Source organism: Lepidochelys kempii, chromosome 10 (genome assembly GCF_965140285.1).
Source record: "Lepidochelys kempii isolate rLepKem1 chromosome 10, rLepKem1.hap1, whole genome shotgun sequence".
Taxonomy (NCBI): Eukaryota; Metazoa; Chordata; order Testudines; family Cheloniidae; genus Lepidochelys; species Lepidochelys kempii.
Window position 1 is genome coordinate 68,079,647 of NC_136389.1, and position 19,535 is coordinate 68,099,181.

Below are 19,535 nucleotides of genomic sequence, written 5' to 3' on the forward strand. Positions count from 1 at the left end.
TGTTTTCCTGTTGGAATTTCTGACAGCAATATAAAAGGCTTGTCCTTCACCCTTATGAAATTGGGATGTCTCACTATTCTCCAGTGAGATTTCTAGGTACATTTTCCCCCAGAAAAGCTGATAGGATAAAAGGTTAACAATAAATAATCATCTGCACAGGAAGCAGAAATGGACTTTTGTCAAAAGAATCTACAGACTTTTTAACCCCCACATTTCCTAAATCTGCACAAACACGATTTTCCCCCTCGTCAGTAATCTTTTTGTGAGATGGGCATACAGCACATCTAAAATATGCAGATCCTTAAGCAGAACTACAAATGGAAGGCAAATTGCTCGTCATCACCAATTCAGTGCCCATTTTTCCCATCTGCGGAGAGCTTTTCCAGTATTTTTCATATGGTCCTTTGCACTGTAATAACAAATGAAATCAGGTAGTGAATCACTCACGTTTCACTGCTTCTCCAAATGACTTAGACTTACGTAAACTACCCAGGAATGTTCTGTAATTCTGTTGCTGGAGTAGAAAGCCTCAGAACCAGAGACAGGACTTAATGAGCATGTAGCTTCCTCTTTAGCTTGTGTAATGTTTGTGTGTACCAGTCTCTCCTCTGTCACACACTCCTGTAGATGTGTTTTTCTGAAATCTACCTTGCAAAAAATAGCCTTTGTCTATAAGGTGTTCAAAAGAGAATCTCAGTGCCTTCATTTTAATAAGATGTCTATACAGAAAGCAATAGGCAGCATTTTAGAAAAGGATATAGCAAAATTATTACTTGCTTCAAAACCAGTTGTATGTTATAGTAGCACTTAACACAACGTTAAAGTGTGAAATCGTCCATTGTAAGGTGTGTGTCTTCTGTACAGTGGCCTTATACACAGGTTCAAGAAAATTTGGAATGCCCAATATGCAGTCAGTGCAGACTAGGAGGAAATTAAAAAGGGTTAATGAACCTGATCGAGTATGCTTTCACTTGGAAATACATCTGTAATTGTGTCCTAAGATTAGAACTACAGGGTGAGGTGATATGCATCATGCTAATCAAAGAGTTTTGCACGTATTGCACATTGTCCCAGAGAATTATATATGTGGGTCCCTAGTTACACAGTGAGATGTTAATTATGGGTGGGGAGGCACCTAAACTGGCTGAAATGCAGAACCAGACCAGAAGGCGACAACATACTGCTGCTGACAAACAGAGATGGTCTAAAATGTGTGTTTTTTTCAACTCGTTTCACTGTTAGATTGCATTTGTGGTCAGGCCTTAGCTACTACCTGTGTTTCCCATAGATTTACTCTAGCTAGGTTTCATTCTGCTATGTTATTTTGTGAATTTTCTCTTTATTTTTAATCCCGTGCCAAGGTGTTTGCAACTGTGTGGGACAGACTGTCTGCAGAATAGCATTGCTGGATGCTCTCAAAAGAAGCCAATAATTTGTCTTTGGCATTAAGAAAGGTGTAAGCAGTGTAATGGGCTGCTGTCAAATGCCACTGCAAGCACTGCCCCTAGAAGGAACTGCAAGGAGACTGGCAATGGCATTGAGAGAACCAATAATACTAGATAATACTTAGTCCTGCCATGAGGGGACTGGACTAGATCAGCGGCTCTCAACCTTTCCAGACTACTGTACCCCTTTCAGGTGTCTGATTTGTCTTGTGTACCCTCTAAGTTTCACCTCACTTAAAAAATACTTGCTCACAAAATCAGACATAAAAATACAAAAGTATCACAGCACACTACTACTGAAAAATTGCTGACTTTCTCATTTTTACCATATAATTATAAAATAAATTAATTGGAATATAAATATTGCACTTCCATTTCAGTGTATAGTATATAGAGTACTATAAACAATGTCTGTATGAAATTTTAGTTTGTACTGATTTCACTAGTGTTTTTTAATGTAGCCTGTTGTAAAACTAGGCAAATATCTAGATGAGTTGATGTACCCCTAGTTGAGAACCATTGGACTAGATGACCTCTCCAGGTCCCTTCCAGTCCTACGATATTATTCTATGATTCCATGAATAAAGCCTAAGGAGCACTTAGTGTGGTCCCACAGTTGCTTGGGAATTTCTGAGTGTTTAAAATACTATTCTTTTAAATGTTAGAACTAAAGGCAAAGTACTGTTTGGTCAAATTGCTGCTTTCTTCTTCCCAGATTTTAGTCCATCTTTGCTCAAGAGGGAAAAAAATCATTTGACAACAGAGGCAAAAATGTGCAGCTTGAAATGGGTCTTTGGGTTGCAGTATCCTTAGTGAATGGAAATTAATTAGACTGGGGAGATCACTATATATAAAGCAAGAAGTCAGAGAACTTTACAATATAGTGAAATAGACTGGATGATTCAAAGATGAAAAGACAAGATCAGTCCTCTAGGGACCGGGACAGGGACTACGATGTTTGATCAAAAACAACAGTAGTTTGCATAGCATGAATAATGATATGAAAGATGAATGGGTTCTGGCTGCCTCTGCTGTGTTCGCTTGATTGTGGTTTTTTTCATGATCCTTAAGATGAGGTGGTTTAGAACAGCCACCTAACTCCAAGGGCTGATTTTTGGTTCATTGATATAGACAGATATATCCAGAACCAACTCGTAATGTAATACTGTAGCAGGCTATGAGCATATTACCAAGCACACTGTTTAGCTAATTCTCTGCCTTTCGTCTCTTGTCACAGCAGCACTTACCTTTAGGAGGTCAGGTGACTGACTCTTCAGAAGAAAAAGTCAGTATTTCTTCATGGATTGACTAACAGAAGGAGCTGCATACATGACAGCTGAAGATGCACTTCCCCTGGGGACTAAGTGCAGTATGTTCATGACAAGTGCAGCTATCGCTGGTTGGGGGCTTGAAAGCTGATCTTGTTTCTGAATCCAAGACTTCTCATTGGTAATGCTGCTGTCATGCAATATAGATCTCTTACATTATTTTAAATTAACCTTTATATATCAAAACAACATCCAGTCAATTCCTATCATACTCAAACTTTATGAACGTGGAGTCCAGTGAGTAATGTAACTGTGGCTGCTGAAAAAAGGGTACGTCTGAAATATTTGGCTGTAAAAACCCAGTGAAAAAATAATACATTGCACTTGTTTGGTGCTTTTATTCTGAGGATCCTGTGTATTAACTACTTTGGTAAATTATGTAATAGGGATTACTTAGTCCCTTACTTACTTTTGGGTGAAATGTACACTGTTTAAGAGCGCAAAATAATGCTACACAGGTTTGAAATAGAGAAGGTTATTGCACTGAGTTGAAACCGTATGGTGGAACTTAGGAGGCAGAACATAATTATCTGGGCTCAGAGAATCTCTTCCATGGGTGGATATCTTCATACCAGCGTGAAAGGAAACTGCCTAACCTGCATGTCTACACATCTTACTCCCACTCCTCTAGATTTCACAGAACCCCCTCCACTGGAGCTCTTTGGGGTTATGGTTCTAGTTAACATGATGGGAAGGGGCAGACCAAGGGGCAGGAGGCTCTCTGCAGTGCCATCTCCTCAGAGCAGTCCAACTTCTGCAGGGACATTTAAAACAGCTCACAGCTGTATCAGAATAACTCTGTGGGCAAGTCCCTCTGCGGAGACCCAGGCAATGACACCATGGCTCCTGTTGGAGCATGCTGCTAGAGGCTGGGGGACAGCGAGGCCTAAAGAACAGTAGCTATCCATGTAAAAGACTCCTGGCAGCTACATGGATCTGTGAAAGGGGTCCCTCCCCATGGATCCACAGGTTCTGAGAGGTTGGGAGTCCTCACCCCTTTGAGTCCAGACCCCTCTTCCGTGAGGGAATGATGTGTAGGAAACTCCATGAAGGAAACTTAATAATTTTCCTGTCCCTCTGGTCCTTGTTTGCAGGTGTCTCATCAGAGCTGCCTAGGCCCCTGAACGAACTCATAATAGAATATTGCTAGGTCCCATGAAGACCATTCTGCTTTCTCAGCCAGTGAAGACCTGGCCTATAGAAGAGGAGAACTGCAATAACTGCACAGCTGTATGAATGTTCCCTGCTAGCTGTCAGTTGCACTTGAGGTCTGCATACCACAATCCCAGCCAAGGAGAAAGTGCTCCAGTTGCATTTGGCAGCGGGGAACTGAGGAATATAGAGATGAGAGAATTGACAGCTGCCAAAATGATGGAGTGGACTTAGCCTTTCCTCTAAAGCCTGCAGGTGACAGACTGTACTGGCCAAAGCAAAACAACACAATGTATCCAGTCATAACTGACTGAAAAACAGCTGCGTCTTTCAAACCTGGTATAAAGATCATGTGGTTTTCAGGTAGGTTCACTTATTATTGCTCTATAAACAGATTTATTGTTCATTATTTGCAGTCTTTGGACTTTGATGAGGTCGTTGTCATATTACATGTGGTTTACTTTTAGAGAGCAAGATTGGGTAATCCGTAATATTCCACTGCTTAACACAGCAAAGTGCAATTGCTTTAGGCTGGGATTTTAAAAAAAGCCTAAGGGAGTTAGATGCCAAAAACCCATTGAAATTCAGTGGGAGTTGGGCACTGACCTTAATCTTCACCAGGGGTGTGGGACGGAGGGGGAGAAGGGCAACAAAATATCAATAGATTGCACTGAGATTGTTGCACAGAAACTCTTGTTTACTTCTCCAGTCTGTTTTTATCAATTGTTAGTTAATTATAGCACTTATTTGCATTTACCCATGTGATTGAGCATGACGTTAACATTAGCATGATATATAAGTGTCTGTGTGTTCCTTCCCTTGCAGAAGGCATCCTTTTTCTATCACAATTCCTTCCAGCAGTTGATTACATGGAAGTGTAGTTTGAATGCAGTTTAGCTGTCAACTTTTGGTAGCTATAGAGTGATTTCTAGGGCCAACTCCTCAGCTAACATAAACTAATGTTTATGAGAATTCAGTTAAGCATGCTGAATTACACCAGATGAGGATCTGGCCCTTAATATGTTAAACTCTTTTTGTGTTCAATTTATGAGCACACAAGTAACCTGTGACTAAGGGCTTGTCTATACTACCCGCCGGATTGGCATGCAGCAATCGATCCAGTGGGGGTCGATTTATCGCATCTAGTATAGACATGATAAATTGACCCCTGAGCACTCTTCCATCAATTCTGGTACTCCACCGGAGCGAGAGGTGCAGGCAGAGTAGACGGGGGAGCGTCAGCCATCGACTCACCGCGGTGAATAGATCTAAATACGTCAACTTCAGCCTCGTTATCCACATAGCTGAAGTTGCGTAACTTAGATCGATTTCCCGCCCCAGTGTGGACCAGACCTTAGCTAGCTATGCCATTTCTCTCTCTAGATAAAACCTATCCTATTGGACAGTAGAAATATTTTTCTGCATAGTTTATCATAACTCCTATAAACAGCAAACCAGTTGTGCATGAAGGAAGGGAGTTTCAAAGTTGCCAATTTTCTTAATTTTATCAGACATCTTGCAATATTTGGTGTTTTTCTTGATGTCCCAACTGCTGGAGTCATATGATTTCATATTTAAAAAGGACATTTCCAGCCCTCAGGATTGCAAAGAGAAGCTTGAAGATAAGCCAAGTGCAAAACCCAGAGGGCATGTAAAAGGGCCCCTAGGTATACTTTTTTTATCTCCTTATTTTTAGGGCCCAATATGATTTTTTAACACTTGTGGTTGGCAGTACTGGAGTTTGTGGTATAATGTCTTATTGCAACTTTATTACATTTTATTTTTTTAAAATGTATACTCTTTAGAAGAGCCACTATGTTTAACAAATCTGAAATGCATGCTGCAAAATCCTTATCTGACATTTAAAATGAGAAGCTTGTGCCATTTTTAGGAAACATTGTTTATAGCCCTCATGTATTCCTTTTACAAGTACAAAAATGAGACTTATTTTCGACTGTACAGACACTTCTTTCTCCAGCTTTAAGCTTTATTTGGATTTGGATGATTTGAAACTAAAGTGCTAGAGGCTAGTAGTAAATCTTCACCTACAATATTGACAGTGAACAACAAAGAAGAAAATATTGGTCTTGATTCCCCTCTCACACTGGATTTACTCCTGACTTACACCAGTGCAAGTGACAGGAGGATCAGGACTATTGGTTTAACTTTTGTCCTTCATTGGTGCTTTATGATAAAGACTTTTTCAAAGTTTTTTTTCCAACACCCCTCCAAAAAAGAAACAAAAATAAACAAAAACCTCTACCCAAACAACTGTTTGTGTTGTGCTTGTGGTTTCATGTGGAAATATCAGGTCTTCACTTCCTTGACTTTGCTGGAGGACTTTGGCAAGGGTTTGGGGGACCTGAGGAGGGATATCCCATGATACTAGCAACTCTAATGTGGCTCTCACCCTTTGCTGATTTTTATGAGTCAGCATTCCTTTGTCACTCAGAGAGACAGACATTTAAGATTATAGCCCCGTCTGATGACATTATCCAGGAGGCAAAGTCTGACCACAAAGGAGAAGGAAATGATGACTTGGTATGTTTGATAGTTCAAATATTGTATTAAAATCAAGTCAAAATGTTTTTAAAATATTTCAGTGCATCCTTATTCATCATAAAAAGAGCAATAAAAAGACACAATCCCAACTTTTTCTTTTCATTTCACCTTTTTTTTAGTAATAAACACTCTTTGGATGCAGCAGTAATCATGACCACAAAAGAGGGACAGTTGTGTAAACAGACAAACTTTAGTTTAGAAAGTATTGGGACTAGAAGTAAGCATACTGGAAGAAAGTATGGATCACACAGAAGGGGGAAGAAGAATTTGGTCTTGATCTAAACAGCTCAAAGGTCTTTTGGGAATTACAAATGGCATTTTGGAGTGGCTGATGAAGTATGCTGAAGAGCGTTTGCGGGATAATAACTTCTATTCTTGATCATAACAGAGGAGAATCCTGTAGCTTTTGAGACTGTGCCAAAAGAGAACATTCTTCCATGATTCCCGAGCTACATTAGAGGAGTTCTGCATTATTGTCCATGTTAAACTATCACTTGAAGTTAATGGGAAAGTGGGGAGAGTCTGATATGTTCTGTCCCTTTGTTCTGTGGGTGGAAAAAGTCAGCTGCGTCTTGATTTTTTTTTTTTAATTTTTTTTAAGAAATCTATTGAATATCTTATATATTCTCAGTGTTTCAGGACAAAGGTGGGGGACTTCCCTGCTACTGATGGATTTCCTCCTTTACTCTTTAGATGCTGCCAAACCATCCCTCCCAGTGGTGACTTTTATCCCTCGCTCATGATAGTTCCCAAGAGCATGTTTTTTTGCCTTTAGGTTGTACCAGAATGCCAAAAATAAAGGAGGATGCCCTAGAAATGCCTTTTGCTGCCAAAATGGCTGTATCCTTCTCCCTAGCCTTTGCGAATTTCTCTTTCAACACTGAATACGTACGTGTGTGTGTGTGTGTATGTGTGTGCGTGTATTATTTTTAAAGAGTGAATTACATACTTGTGGGAAGTAAAATGAATGATTTGTGGATTTTACAGTAAAGATTCCAAGAGCGGAAAGGGTTTTTTATACACTGTCTACTCAAGGTTATATTATAATATCCCATCAGAAGTTACTGCTGCTTTAAGCAGCATGGCTCCTTAATGTACCATATTGTCTAAAGGACTCTTCCAAGATGTGCTGGTTTCGTAGCACTGTATCACCTCTCCCTTTTCTTCAAGGAAGCCAAACGCCCTACTCCCAAACAAAATGAATCCATAACTGTCAGTTTCCACTCATAACTTTTTCTGATTCCTCCAAAAGAATGACTTTTGTAGGATGGATTACAACCTCCTGGTAGGTAAACTCAAAGATGTTCAGAGGTGACATTTGAAGAAAAAGTCTCTCACCTCATGACGTGAACTTTACTAGTGCAACAATATATTAAACTGTAATGGAATGATCCTATTTTTGAAACTCTGTGGGATGTGCTGTCGGGGGAAATGAAATAAGTGAGGAGAATGGGTGCAAAGCAGAAAAAAGCACCTGATGCCTGAGATAAAAATGGCTTTATGGGCTGAATGTGTCATTACAGTGGTTTATATACATACATTCAAAGATTTAGCAATAAGTATAACTTTTGGTTTTAATTCTAAAGATTGGGCATGTGGGGAGGTGGGAGGAGTTGGTAATAGTAGACAGAAGGGCCAGGGTAGCTATGATTTTAATAGTGTATATTTGGCTCTGACAACATCCCAATGCAAGATGGCCAGAGGCTCCCTGGTATCTGGTAGCGAGTTTCAGCTGGCTGGACCAGGTCAGTGCACCCCAATTCGTTTGTCATAAATGGCATCTGATGAGAGTCATGTTAAGGTATCATTGGAAAACTAACACACTGATGGTTAATATTCTTGCATGGTGCATGTATAGTAAACGCCCAAAGGACTGTACAAATGAAGAAATTATGGAACTAAAATGTGTTTACCAGACAAGTCTGGGAAGTGGGTAAACAGGTCTCTCCCAGACAAAGGACAGGCTGAAGCCTCTAGCCAAGTGTCATCAGAGTCAATTAGCAATCACATGTCAGGTGGCCATTCATTTGCATCAAAGAGGGCAAGGACAGATCAAACAACAGCGAGGGAAGAAACCAGCATGGAACTTCCTTCACCATGAGACTCCATATCTCCATCCGCACAACTTGAATGAACTTTACTTTGCGGGTAACCCAAAGCATAATCCATTTCAGAAGTTCACAGGACTATAAAAGAGGAAGGCAAAGAACCCCAAGTTATCATTCACCTACGATCACAAAGGAACTGAGCACTTTGGACTTAGTGGGAGATCCTGACCAGAGAGGTGATCAGCCATCTTGCTGGAAGGTAACGTGGTAAAAATCTTACCTTAAACCAAGACTCTGGTTTTTTTATGTCTTAGTCTCTAGAATGCATTTTTCACTTTGATTTACTTGTAGTCATTTCTGGCTCTATCCTTTATACCTGAACTCTCTCAAAATCCTATCTATTCTGATGAATGAACTCATTTTACTTTATTCCAGACCAATCCAGTGCTGTGTTTTGAATTGAAATGGTAACTCCAGTTAAAGTGATAAGCTGTTTCCTTAGAGGAGGAAATGAACCTTATTATTCCTCTGAATGGCCCAGGAGAGAGCTGGGGGCGCTGAAAGCAGAAACCATGGATTTGGTGGTTGTTACTACTTTAGAGCAGGGGGTGCTGCTGCACCCTCAGCACCCCTAGTTCCAGCACCCCTGTTGCAGAGCAGGGAAAATTTCACAGTTTGGGAAAATTCAGGAGTGGGGGGCACTGGGGTCATCTTTCCCGGTGTAACCAAAAAGCTGGTGGATACCAGTGTGTGGCTGGAGTGTAACAAGCAGGCTGCTGGAATCGAGGTTACTAGTCCAGGGTTGCTTATCACACAGACACTCAGTGCATGCTTGTATGCTGGCTGGGGAATCTAGACAAAGGAGCTACAGCAGCAGAGCAATTTAAGGCACCCAGGGTTACAGGGCAGGTAGTGACGACAACCCTCGCTAGTCTGGATTGCACCCCAGAACCTGACATTGGTCTGGCTGAACCAGCATTTCCACACAGCTTGCTATTTTACCTGAGGCTTACACTTTAAGACCAGAGGAAACAGCCCACTGATAAGCCTTGGAGCGGTAAGAAAAGGAAGTCATAGAAAAAGAGAAGGAAAGGTAATATAACCTAATCATGATGGAGCAACATGGAAAGATTCCACAGACACCAGGTATTCCCTCCCACAAGGAATATCTAACTGGGAGAAGCCGTGCCCTGCGCACACAGGCTGTATTGAAGAATATTTCACTACTTTTGAAAGGCTGTGTGAATTGCATAAAATTCCAGAAGACAAGAAAGTCCCCACACTGATTGGAAAGCTATCTGGTAAAACACTGAAAAAAATGTTTAATGAAAAGCCAGTTGAACAGGCTTTGAAATACGCTGAATTTAAAAGGGTTTTAATGCAAAGGTTTTAAATTACCCTTGAAGTGTATAGAATAAAATTTAGATGTCTCAATATGCATGAGCAAATGAGTCATAGAGAATATCGATACAAATTCTGTGAAGACAAAATGGGCCAAGGCAAAGGTGGCAGAGAGTTATGATCAGTTGTTTGATTTTTGTGCACAAGAACAATTCCTGAGCATATGTTCTGAAAAAATCAGACAAACTATGAGGGATAAATCCCTGGATTTGATCCAAAATGCTATGTCTCTTGCTGATGCACATATGCAAGCTAAAGCATACAGTGACTGCAAGCCACAGGGGGAGTGCAGAAGACCAGCATTACGGGAGAGCTCCATTTTGTCCTTGGGAAGGAAGAGAACTATTGGGAGTCCCTGTATTCTCCTCCCTAAAATAGATTCTCCCTGGGGAATCTCCCTTGCAGGAGAACAATCCAAGAAGGTGTTTAACCTGTGGTTCCCCGAACACCTGAGGAATAATTGCCCTAAAATGAAAGAAGCTAAGCCCACACCCCATCCAACCCAAGTTAAAGCAGCTGTCCTTAACCTAGAATCCCAAGAGATACCTGCAGGTTATAGGATTAATTTTGTGAGGACTTCACTTTAGGGATAACCCATTCCTGTCCATGGGGGGTAGACAAGGAATTTGTTAAAGCTGCCAAGGTACATGGCAAAGAATGTGTGGATGGAGATTACTCTGATCAGGGGGGGCACGGTTAAACAGTCAGACATGATCCCTGGCAAGAAAGCAGAACCGAGCATTGGGACTACATGAAATCACTGTAGCTTTAGCTAAAGTACATGTGGAATGGGAAGATCTGGAGGGAATTTTGAAAGTTGGTGTGCTGGATAGTATTTCCATGGCAATTCTTGTGGGGAATGATAGTTTGGTTTTGTCCTAAGCAGTTAATGTAGTAACTCGCAGGAAAAAGGACTATTGTTCTGTGATCTCAGGAGAGAATTGTACAGACAAAATGTCGTTGAGGTGGGAGGGGATGGCCCCAGCCCCAGCTCAGCAAGAGAAAGCAATGAGCTTTCAAGTGTGGAAGGGGCCAAGAAGGTCAGCTTCTTCGTAGCAGAGGAGGGTAGCAAGCATACCAAGCTAAAGGGGAAGGAGTTTTCCCCTGCGACTGGAGAGTCTGTTCAGGTTGTCCGCTGCCAAGGTTTTGCCAACGAACAGAGAGCAGACCCCATGCTAGAAAGCATCCTTGGGAACATCCTTGAGGGAACCACATCCTTGGGAACATCCTTGAGGGAAGGCAAATAGGGGAAGTGTTTTTTGAAGAGGAAGGAAAGCTGCACAGAGAAGCACCCCAGGGAAGTACGGAAGCCCTGGGTAACCTCACAAACAGCTAGTTGTGCCTGCCCAGCACTGTGGGGTGTTAATGTTGCTACCCCACAATCGCCCTTTTGCTGGTCACTCGGGAGCCTATGATAGGTTAAGGAAGAATTTTTTCTGACAAGGGATACAGAATAATGTGAGAATCTTGCACATTTTGTGACTTATGTCAGAAGAGGAAAAGACCTGCAGGACCCCCAAAAGTCCCTCTACCGCTCTTGCCTGTGAGATAAGAGGCATTTCATAGGGTAGCAATGGGCATTGTGGGCCTTATGCCTGGTCCTACCCAAATGGGAAAAGTATATCTTGGTGGTAGTGGATTTTGCCACTAGATACCTTGAAGCAGTTGCTCAAAATAACATAGAAGCGGATTATGTAGCCAAAGCCCTTTTCACTATTTTTAGCAGAGTGGGTTTCCCTTAAAAGATTTTATCTGATCATGGGCCAAATTTCTATGTCTCAGCTATTCGGTGAGTTATGGAAGTTGTGTGGGTTGAACAAGTAAAAGCTGCCCTGTATCACACAGAGACAAATGGTCTGGTGGAGAGGTTTAATGGGCCACTAAAATCAATGCTGGGGATGTCTGCCAACAGGCGGGACCTGGATAGGGATGAAATGTTACCCTAGCTATTGGCTTATAAGGAGGTGCCCCCAAGAATCTACAGTGTTTGCCTATTTGATCTTTTGTACAGAAGGAAAATGAGGGGACCCCTGGATCTTATCAGAGACTCCTGGGAAAGGGCCACTGAGGCAGAAATATGTACAAAGTTTCAGGCAAGAGTTAAAGGACATGACAGAGGTGGTTCACACTAAGCTCAAGGACAGTCAGTCCAAACAAAAGGCATGGTATGATCAACATACCAATAAACACTCTTTAGAAGTAGGAGAATTGGTATTGGTACTTATCCCTGCGAAAAAATACAAAATGCAAAGCTCATTGGAGGGACCTTTTGAAGTGATGGAAGAGGTGACAATATACATATAGTTCAAAAGGCCTCACAGTTATGCTGCCCCACAGCTTTTACATACCAACAGGCTTAAAGCATACCATAGAGAAGCGATGATAAACATGATTTGTTGTGTTGAAGGGGAAACTGAGGCATAGATTTGATGGCTGAATGCCAAGATGACTTATCACTTGAAGGCATTAAGATATGCAAAGTACTAAGCCAGACTGAAAAGAGATTCTGTGTGTTGCTGTGTATACTGAAGAGCCACAGACAAGTTTTCTCCAGCAACACTGGGAAGACCTATGAGATCACCCATAAAACTGGCACAGTAGGTCTTCAGTATGCACCCAGCTAAGCTTATTCTACCACTGGTACAGTGCAAGAGCAAATCTGTATCGCAATACGGAGCACGCTGAACTTGAGGGTAATTAAAGACTTTGACAGCTCTTGGACATCGCCCATTGTATCTGTCCCTAAGGGCTTGTCTACACTGGCACTTTACAGTGCTGCAACTCTCTTGCTATGGGGTGTGAAAAAACACCCCCCGGAGCGCTGCAGGTTTCAGCATTGTAACATGCCAGTATAGACAGTGCACAGTATAGCTACGCCCCTTGTGGAGATGGGTTTTTTTAGAGCACTCTGCCATGACTACACAAGCCACATTAAAGCGCTGCCATTGCCAGTGAAGACCTATGCTAAGAAAGATAACAGTAAGATTTTGTGTGGAGAGTAGAAAACTCAAAGCTCTCAGCATGCCAGATGTTTATACCATGTCCAGAATTGATGACATGCTGCAAATCTTGAGCAATGCTAAATATCTTGGCATGTTTGACCTTGTGAAAGGTTATTGGTGGATTTCTTTGGACCCTGATGCACAGAAAAATTCTGCTTTTATTGCTGATATGGATGAATTCAAAATGTTACATGTGGGTTAATTAATGCAGGAACCACTTTTCAGAGGCTGGTCAACAAAGCGTTAAACAGATTGCAGGACTTTGTATAATGGCCTTTGTCAGTGATATAGCCAAGTTTAGCAGCTTTTGATCTCATCACAAGAAAGGCTTGGCAATTGTGCAGGTTAGATTGCCTATCCTCTTTTTCTATGGTTTCTTTCTCTTTTAGAGCCAGTGCTCATGAGTGTCTGTGTGATAAGTAACCCTGGACTAGCAACTCTGATTCCAGCAGCCTGCTTGTTACACTCCAGCCACACTCTGGTATCCACCCGCTTTTTGGTTAAACGGGGCAAGATGACGCCACTGCCCCCCACTCCTGAATTTTCCCCACACCGAGTGCTCTGCAGTGTCCTTTCCTGGACCATTCAGAGGAATAAGAAGGTTCATTTGCTCCTCTAAAGAGAAAAAATGCAGCTTATCACTTTAACTGGAGTTAACAATCACTTCAATTCAAACACATCACTGGGTTTGTTTAGATTAAAAGTAAAATGAGTTCATTAACCAGAGTAGATAGGATTTTAAGAGAGTTCAGGTATAAAGGATCGAGTCACAAATGGTTACAAGCAAATAAGAGTGCAAAATGCTTTCTAGAGACTAAGACATAACAAAACTACAGTCTTGGTTCAAGATAAGATTTTTACCACACTACCTTTCAGCAACATGACTGACCACGCCTTTGCTCAGGATCTCCCATAAAGTCCAAAGTGCCCAGTTCCTTTGTCATCTTAGGTGAATGATAACTTGGGGTTCTTTGTCCCTGTCTTTTATAGCCCATTGAACCTTTGAGATGGATTATTCTGAAGGTTCCCTCCCAAAGTAAAGTTAATTCAAGCTGGACAGAAGGAGACATGGAGTCTCGTGATGAAGGAAATTCCATGCTGGTTTCTTCCTCCACTGTTGTTTGATAAAATGCAAATTGATCCGTCCTTGCCCTCTCTGATGTAAATGAGCAGCCACTTGACATTTGACTCCGACACCTGGCTAAAGGCATTGGCCTGTTCTTTTTCTGGGAGAGACCTGTTTACCCACTTCTCAGACTTGTCTGGTCAATACATTCTAACACCATATTTCCTTCATATTTGTATGGTCCTGTGGGCGTTTACCATACATACACCATGCAAGAATATTAATGATCAGTGTGTTATTAGTTTTCCAATAATACCTTGTATGACACATATCAGATGCAGTTTATGACCTAAATTAATTGGGGTGCCCTGACCTGGTCCGACCAGCTGAAACACGCTACCAGATACCAATGAGCCTGTTGCCCTCTTGCACTGGGATGCTGTTAGGGTCACAGTATATAAACAAGACTATAATATAAGTTACTAATTCTTTGTCTAAAGGAAGGATGTTTAGAGAAGTGAGAAAATCCTTCCCCACAGCTGTTGGATACATTTAAATCTCCCAGCGGAAGCAATGATCTATATTCATGTAAATGTGTTTTGATGTCCTCTTCAAAGTTTAAATGAAACACCCACATCCAGGAAGCTAGTCATCTTAAGCAGAAACACAATTGTAATTCTTTATAAAGCACACCACGTAGGTCTTTGCTTTCACTTCAGTGGCACCAAATTTTGGCAATTTGTTTGTTTAGCTTTCTTGTCTTGGTCTCAGATAATTTCAAACGTACCACTTCCAAGGGGTATACAAAATCTCTTGGATAGAAAACCCAATTTTATAAAACTTTCTTTTTAAACACTCAGTTTTAATCTGTGAATCAGTGCATTAATAAACTAGCTGGATCACTCTTGTTTCAGATGATCAGTGTATCTCCTGCTAGGTACTGACAGTTTTTCCATTTCAACCAAAAAAAATCTAACTTATTCCCCTTTATAGAAAGGAGCTATAGAATATATGGGGATTAAGTCAATAGGGATCTATAGAAATTACTTTTTTTAAAACACACCACCAACAAAAAATCCCCTTATGAGCCTATTTCATCAGCTTGTGTAAATACATGTAGCTGTGTTGAAGTCTCCAGAGTTAACATGTAGTTAACACTGTAGCACCATTTTAGTCAATGGAGCTATGCTAAATTGTGCCAGCTGAGGACCTGACCTGAATTTTACAGACCATTTTATACTTTCTGTAGGTTTGAATTTTTTTAACCAGCCTATATAATTTTATTGCTGGGACATACATTTCTATAAAATTTACAGTAGGATATGAATAATGTATAGATAGGTTATTCTCCATTAAGCCCCTTAGTACTGTTCCATACACATCACAACATTCACAGATAAAATTAGATCTTCTACTTAACATTGTCTTTGGAATATTTTAACAAAAGTAAATATAATGTTAACTACATGTGAACTGCTGGGAAAACAAAACCCTCATAACTTCAAAGAATTGCTCGAGAACACTTTCCTTCTTTACAGCATTTTGTATTAAGGGATGTGGTGTAATTAATCTGTGTAGGTTGTGTAATTCTGAGTTCACATTTTTACCTTTTTTAAAAAAACTACGTACATTAAAAATGAGTTTCTCTGCATCAGGTGCCACATCCTATGATGTGCTACGGGTATCCTGTGGCAGACCCTCAGGGTATGATCCAGCTCCTCGGGAAGTCTCCAATTAACTTCTCATTGACTTGAGTCGGAGTTGGATTGGGCCCTTGCTGAGCAAGCTTTTTCATGAGTAAAGCTCGGAAAGAAATCTACAGCACTCTACTGTATTACGTTAGACTAAATGCTGCCTCTACGGATTTTGACTAATGCTCAGCACAGTTTTACATTTAAGTCTGCTTGATTATTTTCCCTTGGAGCAGACAAGTATATGGTATGATCTCATCCTATTGTCAGGGTAATGTGTCTCTGGGGACTCTGACCTTGTTCACATTACAATGACATCATCTTTTCTACAGACTGTAAATCACAACCGTTGACTCCTTGCTTTACTAATAAAACCTGCAGAGATAGAGCCTGCAGCTACAACGTGCTTGTTTGAAATTGTTAGACGGCAATGCAATTTATTTATTTTTAACCACTTGAGGCAACATTTTTAAGAAGCTAGTAATGAGGGAGGTGTGTAGTCTCATTTAACATTCCTATCTTCTTCTTGCGGAGTTCTAACATGGATTTTTTTTTTTTTTTAATTCTATGATCTAAATAGATTTATCAGCACAGTGTGAAACATAAGACCCAAGAGAAAAAGTATTTTCCATTCGGAGTCACTTTTTAAATTTCCATCCTAGCAAAGAACTCAAAATGTATCCATTTACCTTCTGCAACTTGCAGTACCCTGCATTCATCAAAAAAGCAGGCTTCCATGTAAACTGAAAAATGGATTTACAACAAAACACAGCAGAGTTTTCTCATTTAAAATAACTTATCTTCAGTTGGGTTTCTTGAAAATGGTTCATTTAAGATCTCTGTAATGATGTATATCCACTTCCTTCCTACACACCTCCACGTTGTACTCCAGAACATTTAATGTGGCTCAGACTTCTGTAAACCTCAAGTAAGCAGTTGAGGATGAATGATTTTTGAGAGTCCTAAGAACTGAGTTTTGTGTACAGCCAATTACTGGGTCGGAACAAGAAAATATTTCCCTGATGGCTCCTTTTCTTTGTTTATTTTAAATTGTGCTTGTATTTTGCCCTTTGGGGCTGGCCCTATGATACTATATTAGATGCCTTATGCGCGAGGGCCCAAAATAATCCCGGGTGTAACTTCATTTAAATCAACCAAGTTAACAGAGTTACACCAGAGCTTAAATTGGCCTCTGGAATATTAGCTAAACTCATACTGTCACACACATGGAGCCCTGGTAGAGCTCCCCCTCTGACTGGACACTTCCCAGGCTGTTGTCTTTGGAGCCCCTCTCATACTTTGAGCCCATACAACTTCAGCATCTGAACAGAGCATAGGCACTGCCCCAGGCTTGGGATCTGTAGCCACACTCTCAGGCTGCAGAGCCTCTGTCTCGCATCCCCTCCTGAGAGCTGGGATCCCACGATCCAACTCTCTAGCCCCCTACTGCTGACCCCTCAGGCTCTCCACAGCCAACACACACCCTTTCCCAGAACACCAGCCAGGTAGGCACTCCAAGTTTGTAGTTTAACTCTTCAAGGGCCTGCAAAAGCCAATGGACAGACTTTGTGCACAATTCTAAACACAATTACTCTTTACTGAGATATCATGAAGAATACACAGAACTATACAGAGTAATAGACATACTTATATGTGTTTCCCTGCCTCAGGTTCCTCACTATTCTGGAGAGTTCTTTGGGCTTGGGCAGAGTTCTCTGGGATGTCCTGGATCCTTCCCCCACAGGTCGTTGTGGTTTTTCAGAATTATGGAGCCTTTCTAGGTCAATTAGCTTTCTCTGACCTTGTCTGGCCACACTGTTAAACAAGACCCCCTGCTACAAAAGCATGCCCATCTCTTTCTCTCTCCTGCTCAAAGTTTCCTGTCTCACTCAGTGAGTCCCTCAAGTTTATCTGTCCCCCTGCCAACACCTGGTTTCTTTGTTCTGCTGCTAGGGATTTGTCACTCTCAACTCCACCAGGCCCCTGCGGAGCAACTTGGTTGAACTGGTTTCCTTGTTTAGTCAACCTCTTCAGTATACCCATTATTCAGTCAGAGCACAGTTGTTCAGGTTAACGACGCTGACGCTCTATTGCCCAGTCCTTGGTCTGGTTGTAGGCATCTGCTACAGCCCCGTCAGCAAATGGTGGATTCCCCAGAGAGGAATTCCCTGATGTAACAATTTCATAAAAACAGCATTGCAACACCAAACAGAATTCATAAATTGTACGTAGACAGATTCCCCAAATCGCCTCTCATATATATTGGGATTAAACAGTAAATGCTTAAAGTGGCAATGTCAATTTAGAAATATCTGTGTAGTTGTCTGTTTACTGACCTATGTATATGGGTCTCATTAGCATAGTATCTGAGCATCTCATGCTTATGTCGGAAAATGTTTTTCCTACTATTGTTACAACAACTGAGACTACTATAACTGAAAGAGATTAGAGGAAACAAACTTTTTTTTCCTCTTCCGTTTTCAAGTCACTTTGTGCATTTGACAGCACTTTATGTGTAGTCAGTTTCACTGTTTCCCCTGAATATTCAGTCAGTTTCCTGTTTTGTTTTTATGGTTTTTTCACATGCTCAAGGAAGAGAAAAGCATTTTAAAAAATAGGAAAATGTGATTGCAAGCTGCTATAACTTGACAGAGAGAGACTCAGAAGCAGGTGTATGGTTTATAACTTTTTTAAACTAGATTTCAGGCTGACTTCTATCCCTTTAAGTTTATTAACAGGATCTAGTTCCTGTTCAAAATGAAAGGAAAATGGGCAAGAAGTGATTATATACCGTAAGCGGATGCCTGTATGTATACTGATGGTGTAATTGTGGACTCGCCTAGTGCTCTTTAATGTTGCAGTGTGAAGTGTGGAAGTTCCCATCTCTGGGGCTGGTGTGCATTGGCTGTGTGGGATTAAAGAGTTGTGATCCCTTACTATGGAAATTAGGGGGGGCGGGGAAGCCCTCACCTTGGCTCAAATTTGGCCTGGCTGCCCACCCCATCATGATGAAGGTTGTGCCAGGCCAAACCTGAGTGGCACTGCAAGCCCGTGCACTAGGTCACAATGCACTCACTGAAATTTGGCTTAGTCACCCCTCTGTCAGGACAGCCAGGCCAAACCTGAGTGGCATTGCAACCACATATGCCAGTTCACATTGCTACCCACCCAAATCTCGTGGCCAGGGGACCCCTGAGATGGGGACCCTGTGTAAGTGCATCGAGTGCACATTGGCTAATCTGGAACTATGCACTGGTAGTGTGGGTACACGTGAACTCTCAACACCAGAATTTTTGTTAAAAGTGATCACAGTTGCCCAGTTCTGCCTGGTTTTCACTCCCAAGCCATAAATCAGTTTCAAGTTTAGTGATTTCATGAACCTTTTGATAAACCTGGTTTGAGTTTGAGGATGTAATGAAACCTGAAACCAAATTAGATTTCTTTTCCCATCTTGTCCTTTCTCCCCTTTCTCCTTGTCCTTTTTTTCCTCTTCCCTCATTTCAGCCACCACTCCATCGTTCCATTGAGGATTTCAAGAACAGTTGTAGAGAATAAATCAAAGAAAAGTAAGTTCACTTTTTTTTTTTTTTTGCTATGAGTCTGTGTGCACTGAATTGATCTGTTAATTTATTCTGAAATACCTCAAAACCAGAACTACACTTAGATCTGCAATCATTGTTATTCACTATTCACTTCAGGATCATTTTCACTGTCCACCCCCTTGCTTAAAACTGCTTCATGTGGTATTTGATATAATAAACATTCTTTTCATATTCTTAAGGAAATAACAGTAGGTGACCTCTCCCCCACCCCCCAAATGATTATAAAGCAAACTGAGTG

The 19,535-nt window shown here is 41.2% G+C and overlaps 1 long non-coding RNA gene across 2 annotated transcripts; it reads left to right on the plus strand.

The window, feature by feature from the left end:
• The first annotated feature begins 2,114 nt into the window (after nt 1-2,114).
• On the plus strand, nt 2,115-19,267 carry LOC140895003 (uncharacterized). Of its 2 annotated transcripts, none has more exons than XR_012154024.1 (3): nt 2,115-2,894; nt 3,868-4,288; nt 19,200-19,267. It is a non-coding gene; the product is annotated as an uncharacterized LOC140895003 (long non-coding RNA). The 2 variants fall into 2 exon arrangements; XR_012154025.1 differs by lacking the exon at nt 19,200-19,267 and adding an exon at nt 7,181-7,292.
• The last annotated feature ends 268 nt before the right edge of the window (nt 19,268-19,535 follow it).